Source organism: Zingiber officinale, chromosome 8A (genome assembly GCF_018446385.1).
Source record: "Zingiber officinale cultivar Zhangliang chromosome 8A, Zo_v1.1, whole genome shotgun sequence".
Lineage (NCBI taxonomy): Eukaryota > Viridiplantae > Streptophyta > Magnoliopsida > Zingiberales > Zingiberaceae > Zingiber > Zingiber officinale.
This window is the reverse complement of record NC_056000.1, coordinates 60,664,385-60,679,206: the sequence shown is the minus strand read 5'-3', so window position 1 is coordinate 60,679,206 and position 14,822 is coordinate 60,664,385.

The window sequence follows — 14,822 nt, the reverse complement described above, 5'->3', positions numbered from 1 at the left end:
GGCATCTTTTAATTAACCAACTCTGAATTCTTTGGAGTTATTTATTTTTAGTCAAAAAAAAATTTGTTGATACAACAAATGTGGTCGACTAACTGCTTCTATCTGGTTGACCAACTCAAAATAATTTTGAGTTTTTTATTTCTAAATTTTTTTGTTGACTGCGTCCAATGTGGTTGACTAATTGTTGTAATCTGATCAACCAACTTGCTATTTTCTAAATATTAATAAATAAATTTAAAATATTTGAAACAAACATAATAATAAGCATATATAATTATAGGAAAAAATATGAAGCATCTCATCAACGAGGATTATGACTTGATAAGTCAAATTCATGGAGCTCCTTTTAAGATTTAATTGGTTGGAATTGACCAAGGTCAACTACCTATTGACTTTGATTTCGAATATCTATTAGTTTCTTGGTCAAGTTATATGCCCAAGTTGCAAAAAAGTAACTCTCGGTTAGGAATACAATTAAATCTCACTTTAAAAATATATAAAAATAACTTAAATTTATAAGATTAAAAATATCTTGGTATAAAACCTTTTAAATATAACTTAAAAATAAATCCACAAGGACTTATTACTAAGATATAAAATGAATAATATCAAATCATTACGGATATATATGAATTCTTTTGGTTCTAATAAGTGGTCGAGCATGTGGACTATGACATATCCTTGTGAAGATATGTAAATTTTTTTTGTCCTAATAAATTGTATTAGAGTCATAGTCTAAATCGAGCATGTAGGTGGAACAGTGACCTTGAACAAAGGAGGTGGGGATTCCCAAAGAAGTGAACTCTAAGTGAAAAGCTTAAGCATATCAAAGATGACAGAATGCTTGGCTAAAATATTAGGGGAGCGAATCCTAGATGGTGAAAAAGTCTTAGAAAAATTAACCAAAGTCAACATGACCTTGAACGAACAAGGTGGGGACTCTCAGAGGAGTGAACTCTAAGATAAATACAAGTATAAATCAAGGATGACCAGATGTTTGATGAAAATCATAATGGAGTAAACCTTAGGTGAAAAAGTCTCCAAAGTCAACTATTTATTAACTTTGATTTCCAACATCTATTAGTTTCTTATTCAAGAATATGTTGGAAATATAATCAAAGTCTCAGATTAAAAATATATAGAAAATATCATGGGTTTATAAGATGGAAAATATCTCCATTGGTATAATACCTTTTGAGTAAACCCAAAACTAAATTCATGAGAGCTTACGTTTAGGCCCAAACTGGACAATATCATATCATTATGGAGATATGTGAATTCTCGATTGATTGGATGTTTGAGGGAAAGTCCGTGTTGGTGCAATCGATCTTCAGAGTTTTGATGTTTATTTGTCAATATGTTTAATAAAATTTGGTCAAGGTTGACTTAACCAAGGGTAAGAAGTATACCAAGTGACTAGTCCTAACTAGAGGTTAGGCAAGAGAAAGTTCTAATTAGAAATTAGACATGAAAAGTCCTAACTGGAGGTTAGGTAAGAATGAGAAGTCTACCAAGTGACTAATCCTAACTGGAGGTTAGGTAAGGAAAAGTCCTAACTAGAGATTAAGCAGGTGAAAAATCCTAACTAGAGGTTAGGTAAGTGAGAAGTCTACTCGGTGACTAGTCCTAATAGGAAGTTAGGCAAGAAAAAAATCTTATCTAGATGTTAAGCAAGTGAGAAATCTTGAAGGAGTGAATTTCAAGTAAAGGGAAAACCCTAGGGGAGTCCAAGTAAAGGGAAAATCCTAGGGGAGTGAACCCTAGGTAGTGATAAATCTTAGAGGAGTAAATTCCAAGCAAGTGTGTGACAAAAAGGTTTTCGGTCGACAACGTACAATCAACCGGACCAGTAGATTTTGATAAACTTAAGTATAATGTTGCTAACACTATACATTACTATTATTTAATATTGTGCTAATTTAGTTTGCAAGAAAGTCTTAGTGGATCAAGATGATTAGACACTAGCAGAGAAAGTTTAGATAGGTCTGAAGGACCAGATATTTGGTGAATAAGTTGAGGTAAACTCTTGGAGTAGAGTGATGAGGTCATGTCCCAGTGGCAATTGGAACAAACCTTAGGTGATGATTGGATTAAAGAAACCAATGGAGGTTTCTAAGTCGAGATCAGAAAGTGATATATGTAAATCTCATTCATACATATTATCTATTTTCTAACTTTATTTTACATAATCATTATCATTTATATACTTGTTATGCTAACTTAGTTTTACAACAAGTGAGTTTCTAGTTGATCCAAGATGCAGTTGACTGAACATATCCAGTTGACTGATCAAGAGGATCAGTCGACTGATCCAAAGGGATAAGCATAGTGAAGATTTGGGATCTGACAAAAGAGGAAAGTTTAGTGACTAATAAGGCTTATCAGTCAATTGAATCATGTTGGTGCAATCATACCCTAAATGAGAAGTTTCAATAATTGACAATTATTTAAGTTTAGGTTATATGTTAGATTTAAATTAAGTTACAAGTTTGAAGGGCAAATGAAGTCTAAGAAGGTCTAGTACTAGATTCTTGGCAAGAAGAAGTCCAAGAAGGTCTAGAACTAAATTCTTGGCAAAGATTACCTAAGCATATCACGAGATCGGATACTAGAGTAGATGAAGACTCACAGATAAGGAAGCTCTAGACACAAAGTCCAAGAAACAGGAGGTTCATCTGACATGAGGTAATTAGTTAAGATTGGAAATGTGTTTGAGGGATTAGAGTTGAAAACCCTAGTTTAGGTGTACCAATCGATTGTCAATTTATGCTAATCGATGGACAATCTAACTCAATTAGAAGGAAATAGTCTAATCGATCAACCAATCAATTAGCGCAATTGATTGTATAGTTCTCTTCGTGAATAGAAGCTTTCCAAATTGATTGACCAATTAATTATGAAGGAGCTAATCGATTGATGCAACTGATTTGGAATTCTCTTCGTGAATATAAGCTTTCCAAATTGATTGACCAATCGATTAAGAAGGAGCTAATCGATTTGGAATTATTTTCGTGAACAAAAGCTTTCCAAATTGATTGACTAATTGATTAGGAAGGATCTAATCGATTGATGCAATCGATTTAGAGTTCTCCTCGTGAATAGAAGCTTTTCAAATCAATTGATCAATCAATTAGAATCTTACCAATCAATTGGTGCAATCGATTGGTGTCGTTTACGACAAAAGAAGGTTTCCTAATCGATTTGGCTGGATCAATTAAGACTGCAAATAAATTGGGGGCTCTTATTAATCGATTCAAATTCAAAATGGAGTAATCTCAGCTATTCATCTAAAGTCAATGACCGTTCAACAAATAAGTCAGAAAATTTGTAATCTATTGGGAATTTTGCTAATCAATTAGTAGTGACGAAAAGCTAAATAAATGGCTAGATTTCGAAGCTTTAAAAAGGGGAGATTTGAGCACGAAGAAGATACACTGTTCCATTGTTATCATCCTAGTGCCAAGCTCAGATCTTCAATCTTCAAGCAATCAAGAGAATGAAAACAAAGTCAAAATTTATAATCATTCATTTCTTCCTCTCCTTTGTTGATATAGTCTTTTCAAAGCTTTGAAAGTTTGTTGTGAAAGGTTTCTCCACCTTCGGTGTTATTCTGAGAAGGAGAGTTTTGGTACCCCGTGATAGTTTTGATGTGATCAACCAAGTCAGGTTAGCTCCTGTTGGTATTTAACCCCTGTGCCTAAGTATGCAGGAGCATAGGAAGTCGAGCGAGAGACGCAGTTAGTGAGAAGGACGGCACGGGAAAGAGTCGACGGGCTCGGTGCGTCCGAGAGATGAGGTGCTGCAGAAGAGTACACCTGCGGATGAGAAGGACACGCACGACAATCCGAGGGACGAGAAGCCGGGAGGAAGACTGCTCGAGGAGAAGACTGGAAATTGAGTTCGGGTGAGCCCTATTCTAGTTGGCCAAAATCACCCAAGCAAGCGGAGCAATGGAAGAGCCAAAGGAGAAGTTTGGAGCTCGGTAGTAGCTACTGGAGGCACCTTCAATGGATTGAAGGCACCCTCGTAGCCTTTTGGTGGAAGGTGTCTTCAAGCACTTGAAGGCGCCTTCAACCCTTTATGGAAGGTGCTTTCAATCACTTGAAGGCGCCTTCGACTGGACAAATTTTGTCGTTGGCAAAGGATAAAGCCTTATTCTTTGGTGCCTCGCTGGAGGCACCTTCCAGCCTGTTGGAGGTGCCTTCTAACCCAGGATAAGATTTTTCAGAGGCTATAAAAAGACCCCTGGACCTAGGAAATAGGATACAACATTTGTAACTAAATCCTCTTGAGTTCTGTTCTATAATTGAGTGTGTTAACTGCTGTAAAGAGGTTTCTCCACCTGAAGAAGAGTTTAGTGCGCTTCCAACTTCCTTGGATTATCAACTTCCCCGATTGTAACCAAGTAACCCTTTTGTGACTCTTAGTTTTTTAGTCATTTATTTTGTTTATGCAAGTGTTGATTATTTTTAAGCTATAAAGATCGAGAAATATTTGTTTAAATTTTGTAGGGCTATTCACCTCCCTCTAGCCGACCGCCCAAGGGTCCAACAATTAGTATCAGAGCAAGATTCACTTCAGGAGGACTAACCTCTGAACAAAGTACACGAGATGGTTGAACCGAACATCTATCCACCCAAGTTTGAGGAGGTGGGGGGGGGGGGGGGGGGGGGGTTCGCGAGCTGGAAGAAAATGATGAAGATATTCTTAAAACTGATTTCGATTTGCTCTTAATAATGAAATTCGATTTTGTAGCACCTAAGGGCAAAGAAGAATATCAATGGATGAAGGAGCAGACCGACTTCGTGGCAAACGATAAAGCAGAGTTCCATCTACTGAGCATCTTATCGCCATAAGAAGTTAACCGGATCGGAGTCTACGAGTCTACCAAGGAGCTTTGGGAGAAATTCCTGGAACTACACGAAGGAATCTCTGCTTAAAAACCATATTAGCAATATCAAACTAGAAGAAGGTGAAACCATTGACGACCTTCACTCAAAAATCAAGGAGTTCATCACCGAACTCATGAATCTTGGAGAAAAGGTAAGCAACAGAGATTTGCTAAGGTACGCGCTTAACGCATTTCCTAGAAATACTGAATGGACATCATTAGTAGATGCTTATTATATATCTAAGGATCTAGAATTAACTACTTTAGAAGAATTATTTTCAACTTTTGAAGTCCATGAAACGAGATGTGAACATTGCCTTAAAGGCAAAAACAGATGAACGAGACACTGAATCTTCTCTCAACAATGATGAAACGATGCTCATGGTAAGAAAATTTTAAAAATTATTTAAATCTAATGGATTTAATCAAGTGCAGAATAAAAGAGGAAGAAGAAAAATAAGATGCTCTCACTGTAATGAAGAAGAGCACGTGAAAGACAACTACCCTAAATTGAAGAGCAAGGACAAAAGACCAGTTCAAATGAAGCATCTAAACCTAAAGGAGACGTGAGATGAAACGTCGTCCGAATCAGAGATAGAAGCCCTTGCCGGACTTGCGCTAGTGGAAAGTCACCAAGAAGACGGAGACGAAGCAAGCTCGTTTGAAATGAGCATCGAGAGCATCAATGAAGGGAGAGTGACATCAGAAGAAAGTAGTACCTTAGGGGGAGCTTTGGATCACGGGATCGACAAGGTAAGTCAAGTACGGTCTCTTCCTCCTGACAAGTTATTTCAGTTCATAAAACTGTTATCGAAAAGTTATTGTAAGTTAGAAAAAGGAAATAAGGAACTAAAATCAAACTTAACTAAATCTTGTCGATTAGAAGATTTTTATAAAATGAAGTTGGAAAATGATAAATTGAAAATAGAAATAGAAAATTAGAAAAATCATGCATGCTCACATATTATAAGATATAATAATTTAAATTGACACTTTAGATATCACAAGGGCCAAATTAGAAAATTATCAAAGGAGTATATACCTAAGAAATTTTTAATTAACCCAGTAGGAAGGAACATATATTTGTTGGTCGCTACTTGGAATTCCGTTCTGCTTCCCCTATACAAAAATTTGTACAAGCACAGAACTTTCCTAACAACCTATGTGTTCCTCATGAGTTAAACTTGAATTGGAAACATAACTTAACATTTTTACTTCAATTTCAACTCATGTGTTCTTCAGTAGTTAAAACTTAGATCGCAAATGATACTTAGCATTATTAATCCAAGTTCATCCCATGTTACAGAAGTTGATTAAATATCTATTTCAAGGATTGGCTTCCATTTTAAACATGGTGAGGCACTCAACCTTCTTGGGTATGAGATCATCCACCACTTCCTAGACAAAGTCTTTCAAAGAAATTGGATATTTAAACTTCTTACAGTAACCCTAGGTTTAACTACAGAGACCTTAATAGAAGCACAAGATCAAAACACTAAATCGAAACACAAAAATGAAACACGAAATCGCTAGCCTCTTGTGTTGGTATTTCAGGATCCATACAAAGGAAAACTAGTTTCGCTATGGAATTAAGAAATAATTATACCTTTCTTTGTAAACAAAGACCTCTTGATCTTCTGCTATATTCCTCTCCTCCTTATGGACGTCGTGCGGGCAACGATCTACCAAGATAAAATCCACCCGAACCACTTCTTCTCCTCCAAGAAATTCCGGCCACCAAGAAATTCCAAAATAGGAAACTTTCTTCTCTTCTTCTTCCTCTCAAGCAACCGACCACCAAGTGCTCATTCTTTTCTTTCAAGTTTTGGCCACCAAGAAGAGATGGGTGCCGACCTTAGAAAGAAGAAAGGGAGAGAAGAAACAAGGTGCCGCCGGCCTTAGGAAGAGGAAAGGGAGAGAGGTCGGCCACCAAGGAAAAGAGAGGAGAGAAATTGTAGAGATATGTATATATTTTTTTAAGGCACCCACTACCTCTCTTTTATAATCCTTGGTCATGGCAAAAAAATAAAATTTTTATAATAACTAAAATCTCTCCTTTTAAAATTTCATATTATGATGGCTACAAAAGGAAAGTTTTAAAATTAATCTCTCTCTTTTAAACAATGTAGAAGGCTACAAAAAGAAAGATTAAAATTAAAACTTCTCTTTTAAATCATGGTTACAAAAAAGGAAAATTTTGTCAAAATTAAAATCTCTCTTTTTAAATATTATAGATAACTATAAAAAAAGGAAAGATTTTAACAAAATTAAAATCTCTCTTTTAAACCTTTGTAGATAGCTATAAAAGGAAATATTTTAAAATTTAAAACTCTATTTTAAAACCATGTGGATGGCTATAAAAGGAAAGATTTTTAACAAAAAATAAAATCTCTCCTTTTAATCCTATGTGGTCGGCCCCTTGCTTGGGCACCAAGCTTGGCCGGCCACCTCTTGGGCTCCAAGCTAATGCTTGGCCGACCCCTTTACACCTAGCAAGGATGTGTCCGACCCATTACTTGGGTAAGAAGTGGACTTTGTGGATACAAAGCTTTATAGATGCTACAACAGGGATCGAGAGGAGGAATTGGTTTTGGTCTTCCGATGAGCTTGAGCTTCCTGTGTTCGACCCGAACACCCAACTCAAGTTCATCAATAATAACTCATACCACTAAAGAATTATTATTGAACTACCGCACCAATCCCATATTACATTATGAGCTCCTTATTATGAGTGCGTTAATCTCCCTGTGTTTAAGATATCGAATGCCCATTAATTAAATGAGTTACTGACACTCACTTAATTAACATCTAGCTCCAAGAATAGTACCACTCAACTTCGTTGTCATGTCGGACTAGGTCCACCTGCAGGGTTTACATGACAATCCTTATGAGCTCCTCAAGGGGACATTATCAACCTAGATTACTAGGACACAACTTCCTTCTATAATCAACAACACACCATATAAATAATATTATTTCCCAACTTATCGGGCCTATTGATCCAACTGAATAAATCTCATCCATTGATAAATTAAAGAAATAAATACTAAGTATATGTGCTTGTTATTATATCGGGATTAAGAGCACACACTTCCATAATAACAGAGGTCATGTTCTTTTATGCAGTCAGTATAAAAAGAACAACCTCAAATGATCCTGCTCAATACACTGATAGTGTACTAGTGTAATTTTATAGTCAAGATAAACTAATACTAAATTATATTACGACCGTTCCAATGGTTTGCCCCTATCCATCTTGGTTGTGAGCTATTATTTATAATTTATAAGGAATTGATAAAATGATCTTCCGTGTGACACCACACACCATGTTATCTACAATATAAATTAAATGGACAACTACATTTAACATAAATGCAAACATTTGACCAATGTGATTCTCATTTCAAAATAAATGTTTATACAAAAAGCTAGGCTTTTAGTATACATCCTAACAATCTTCACTTATACTAAAAGACTATGTTGCCATATATGCTGCCATACATCTAATTCTCATCCCCTCAACATGCCTATCAAAAGCTCTCGCTGGAAGGGCCTTAGTAAAATGATCTGCCAGGTTATCTTCTGATACAATCTTGGCGACAACAACTTCTCCTCGCTTTACGATGTCTCGTATCAGGTGGTACTTGCGCTCAATGTGTTTACTTGCCTTATGGGCTCATGGTTTCTTCGAGTTTTCTACTGCACCACTATTATCACAATAAATTGTGATAATTTTGGGCAAGCATGGAATCACATCTAAGTCCATCAAGAAGTTTCTGAGCCATACAACTTCTTTAGCCGCCTCAGAGGCTGCCACATACTCAGCTTCCATGGTGGAGTCCGAAACACATTTCTGCTTAACACTCCTTTATGTTATGACTCCACCTCCCAACGTAAACACATACCTCAAGGTCGACTTACTATTGTCCCTATCTGATTGAAAGTCTGAATCCTTGTAACCCAAAGGGAGCAAATCATCTGCCTGGTAAACTAGCATATTGTTCCTGTCGGGAAGCTGAGAAGACGAACCTGCTGGCGTGACGTGTCTGGAAGGTTGACCGCATCCCCATGGCCTGGTTAATGAGTTGTCTCCTGTGTTGACCAAGTCGTCCGATGTCTTCTAGTCAACAACACCTGCAACCAGTGACCGGGTTGCCCTGGTCCCTGGTACCTCGATTCTCGAGGTGGGTCCCGCGCATAGATAAGCATCCACATAATAACAGGACAATAAAATAAATGTAGGACGAGTACGATGACGTACCCTGGCCCCGGGCGCCCTCGGATGGATGGATGAGTTGGCTGCGGCGCTGATCGAGTCGTCGAGGCCGAGAAGAGTGGATAGACGTCCACCGGCTAAATAGCTGACTCCTACGGCTCAAAGCCGGATGCGATATGGATCCGTATAATGACGCACGGTTGGACTACAGCCTCAGCTCGTAGGCCGGAACGCTATAGTGGCACGAATGCTGAACACTCCATTGGCTCGCAGGCCGGGATACAATAACGGCGCGAAGGCTGAACACACTCTCGGCTCGCAGGCCGGAATATAGCCATAGTACGATACCTGAGTACTCGGACGACGGTTGCTCGGCGGGTGACGGCGGCTGCCCGGAGATGTCAGCGGCTGCGACAGTAGTTGCCAAAGATAACGGCGTTGGACGCCGGAAGCGCTGGTTACCGCTAAGGGCGGCGATTGCCGCTAAGAGTGGCCAGGATGACTGCCGGACCCGGCGACGTCAAAGACTACTGAACACGGCAGCGAGAGCCACTGGACACAACTATAATGACCGCTGGACACGGTGGAGGGGGCTGCCGGACTCGCCGACAACAAAGACAACGAGAAAGGACAAAGGCAACAACACTGGCGGCGAAGCCCACTGGCTGCGGTGCGTGGGGGCGGAGGCGGCCGCGCATGGGGACAGCTGCAGCGCGAGGAGACGGAGCTAAGGAGCCACGGCGCGCTCCCGGCGGCAGCGATGGTGTGAGGAGGTCACGACGTATAAGGAGGAGTTCCTGAAGCGACGTCGGAGTCATCGGCTGAAGCTGTTCTGTGCGCCGGAGGGAGGGGACGGAGACGAGGAATAGGAGAAGAGGAGTGGCCGGAGCCTTGCGACCGGCGCCCTCGCCGGCGAGGGGCGTGAAGGGAGGAAGAAGATCCTCCCGGCGGCGGCGTTCTCCCCAAAACACGAACCGGTCCTCTCCTGGCGACGGCGTTCCTTCGGCAGGAGATATCACGACGCCGACGACGGTCTCTCGGTGGTGCCGGCGAGACCCACGAAGGAGGTTGTTGGTGTCGGCAGAAGAAAGCCACGAAGAGCCACCCCCCCCCCCCCCTCCCGTGGAGATGAACAGTGTTGGCTTATAAACTCAAAAGCCCTAATCCTGAAAAGACCAAATTGCCCCTCTCTTTCCCCCCAATTACTTCTATACCAAAGCTATATCCGCATCACAAGCCTCCCCCTCAAGTCTAATCGAAGGAGGCGGAAGTCCAACTGACTAGACCAAGCCCAAAATAAAATCGCTACCGGACATGAACTCAGATCACTGGGCCAATCTTATCAAGTCAAATGAGTAGCTGTCGTGATGTCGAGCGAACAACGAGAAACAATACCAAGTCGCCCACCGGACCGATGTCAAGTGGGTGTCAAGCGAGCGACGAGTAAAATAATAGTAGATCGAGCAACATGCGGGACCATGAGTAGACCGAGCGGATGAGCGGTGCCGAGTGCACGACCGCGAAGATACCGACCGGGCGATCGGAAGGATGTCGATTGAGTGGATAGACGCCGAGCGGACGATGCCGAGTATGTGACCACGAGGATGCTATCCGGGTGAGCGAGCGGGCGAGCGCCGAGTGAGCGTCTAGGCAAAAATACTGTGCGAGAGGCGAAGCAGCGCTGGACGAGAGTGGAGCTTGAAAACTGAGCGAGAGAATAGCCCGTGAACTTTAATGCGCCTGGAGACGAAAGTCGTGAGCCAAATGAGCGCATAGCCTATGAGATACTCTGGTCCGAAACCAATGAAGAATCTGCGACCATCGGAGATAGCTCAACCCCGAAAGGGGGAGATGAGACAACTGAAGTTGGTCCGAGACCAGTGAAGACCACTTGACCCCGAACGGGGGAGATGAAATAACTGATAAGCTGGTCTGCGACCAGTGAAGACCACTCGACCCCGAACGGGGGAGATGAAATAATTGATAAAGTGGTCCGAGACCAGTGCTGCCCGTTCGACCCCGAACGGGGGAGATGAAATAACTGAAGCTGGTCCGAGACCAGTGAAGACCACTCGACCCCGAACGGGGGAGATGAAATAACTGAAGTTGGTCCAAGACCAGTGAAGACTACTCGACCACGAACGAGGGAGATGAAATAACTGATAAGGTGGTCCGAGACCAGTGTTGCCCGCTCGACCCCGAACGGGGGAGATGAAATAACTGAAGCTGGTCCGAGACCAGTGAAGACCACTCGACCCCGAACGGGAGAGATGAAATAACTGAAGCTGGTCCGAGACCAGTGAAGACCACTTGACCCTGAACGGGGGAGATGAAATAACTGATAATCTCGACCCCGAACGGGGGAGATGAAATAACTGAAGCTGGTCCGAGACCAGTGAAGACCACTCGACCTCGAACGGGGGAGATGAAATAATTGAAGCTGGTCTGAGACCAGTGAAGACCACTCGACCCCGAACGGGGGAGATGAAATAACTGATAAGCTTGACCCTGCACGAGGGAGAAAGAATATCCGATGAACTAGTCCGTGAAGTCAGGGTTTTATAGTCGCCGGTTCGACTCTAGAGTTTAACGTCGCCGCTCGACAGTCTTCGGGCCGGGGGGTTTATAGTCGCCGGTCCGACTCTGGGATTTAACGTCGCCACTCGACGGTCTTTGGGCCGGGGGGTTTATAGTCGCCGGTCCGACTCTGGGATTTAACGTCGCCACTCGACGGTCTTTGGGCCGGGGGGTTTATAGTCGCCGGTCCGACTCTGGGATTTAACGTCGCCGCTCAACGGTCTTCGGGCCGGAAATTTTATAGTCGCCGGTCCGACTCAGGGATTTAACGTTGCCGCTCGACGGTCTTCGGGGCGGGGGGGGGGGGGGTTATAGTCGCCGGTCTGACTCTGGGATTTAACGTCGCCGCTCGACGGTCTTCGGGTCGGGGGGGGGGGGTTTATAGTCGCCGGTCCAACTCTGGGATTTAATGTCGCCGCTTGACGGTCTTCGGCTAGCTCGGATAATATACGCCCAACCGATCAGCACGGGGTCTTCGGCATCGAGCCCGTGGCTCGGATAATATACGCCCGACTGATCGGCACGGGGTCTTCGACATCGAGCACTTGGCTCGGATAATATACGCACGGCCGATCGGCACGGGGTCTTCGACATCGAGCTTGTGGCTCGGATAATATACGCATGACCGATCGGCACGGGGTCTTCGGCATCGAGCCAGTGGCTCGGATAATATACGCCCGACCGATCGGCACGGGGTCTTCGACATCGAGTCCGTGGCTCGGATAATATACGCCCGGTCGATCGGCACGGGGTCTTTGGCATCGAGCACTTGACTTGGATAATATACGCCTAGCCGATCGGCACGGGGTCTTCGACATTGAGTCCGTGGCTCGGATATGATGGAAACCCGGTCGATCGGCACGGGAGTCCTCTCTAGAGAAGCTATGATAGATTTTATGACCGAAAGAAAATATAACTGAAAAGCTAACCTGCTGACCAGCTGAGGATCTGACTCAGTTCCTCAACTTCCGAATACCCATGGAGCGAGGAGAACCTGATATATTCTTCGGAATCTACCAATGTCATGAGGATGACAGAAAGTTTCGGCGTCGTCCGTCTTCACGTTCCAGACCAGGTGTGTTCCCACAGACGGCGTCAATTTGTTCTTGTCGGGAAGCTGAGAAGACGAACCTGCCGGTGTGACGTGTCTGGAAGGTTGACTGCATCCCCATGACCCAGTTGATGAGCTATCTCCTATGTTGACCAAGTCGTCCGATGTCTTCTAGTCAACAACACCTGCAACCAGTGACCGGGTTGCCTCGATCCCTGGTACCTCAATGCTCGAGGTGGGTCCCGCGCACAGATAAGCATCCACATAATAACATGACAATAAAATAAATGTAGGACGAGTACGATGACGTAGCCTAGCCCCGGGGGGGGGGGGGGGGGGGTGCCCTGGGATAGATGGATGAGCTGGCTGCGGCGCTGATCGAGTCGTCGAGGCCGAGAAGAGTGGATAGACGTCCACCGGCTAAATAACTGACTCCTACGACTCAAAGCCGGATGCGATATGGATCCGTACGATGACGCACGGTCCGACTACAGCCTCAGCTCATAGGCCGGAATGCCACAGCGGCACGAAGGCCGAACACTCCATTGGCTCACAGGCCGGGATACAATAACGACGCGAAGGCCGAACACACTCTCCGCTCGCAAGCCGGAATATAGCCATAGTACGATACCTGAGCACTCGGACGGCGGGTGACGACGGTTGCCCGGAGATGTCGGCGGCTGCGGCAGTAGCTACCAAAGATAACGGTGCTGGACGCCGGAGGCGCTGGTTACTGCTAAGGGCGGCTGAGGGCGGCAATTGCCGCTAAGAGTGGCTAGGATGACTGCCGGACCCGGCGACGTCAAAGACTACTGAACGCGACAACGAGAGCCGCTGGACACGGCGATGATGACCGCTGGACGCGGTGGAGGGGGCTGCCGGACTCGCCTACACCAAAGACGACGAGAAAGGACAAAGGCAACAACGCTGGTGGTGAAGCCCGCTGGCTGCGGTGCGTGGGGGCGGAGGCCGCGTATGGGGACAGCTGCAGCGCGAGGAGACGGAGCTAAGGAGCCGCGGCGCGCTCCCAGCGACAACGATCGTGTGAGGAGGCCACGACGTATAAGGAGGAGCTCCCAAAGCGGCGTCGGAGTCATCGGCTGAAGCTGTTCTGTGCGCCGGAGGGAGGGGACGGAGACGAGGAATAGGAGAAGAGGAGTTGCCAGAGCCTTGCGGCCGGCGTCCTCGCCGGCGAGGTGCGTGAAGGGAGGAAGAAGATCCTCCCAGCGGCGGCGTTCTCCCCAAAACATGAACCGGTCCTCTCCTGGCGACGACGTCCCTTCGGCAGGAGAGATCACGACGCCGACGACGGTCTCTCGGTGGTGCCGGCGAGACCCACGAAGGAGGTTGCTGGTGTCGGCGGAAGAAAGCCATGAAGAGCCCCCCTCCTGTGGAGATGAACAGTGCTGGCTTATAAACCCAAAAGCCCTAATCCTGAAAAGACCAAATTGCCCCTCTCTTTCCCCCCAATTACTTCTATACCAAAGCTATATCCGCATCACATATAATCTCTAGTCATTTTCAGGTACTTCAATACATGCTTTACGATAGTCTTATGTCCTTGTCCTGAGTTATTTTGATATCTGCTAACCATGCCCATGGCAAAACAGATATCCGGTCTCGTACATAGCATCGCATACATTAGGTTTCCTATAGCCGAAGCATAAGGAACTGTCTTCATGTTATCTATTTCCTTTGATGTCTTAGGAGACATCTCTTTAGATAAAGGTACTCCATGCCGAAAAGGTAGAAAACTTTTCTTGGAGTTTTGCATGCTAAAATGAGCTAGAATAGTATCAATGTATGAAGCTTGGGATAAGCACAACATTTTTTTCTTGCGATCCCTTATTACTTTGATCCCGAGAATATATTTACATTATCCCAAATCCTTCATATCAAATTGCTTGGACAATCATACCCTTACATCTGATAACACTTTGACATTGTTACCAATAAGCAAAATGTCATCTACGTATAGTACAAGAAATACCACCATATTTTCGTCACTCTTCTTGTATACACAAGACTCATCCGGACACTGAATAAATCCATAAGACTGGATTACTTCATTAAACTGGATGTTCCAA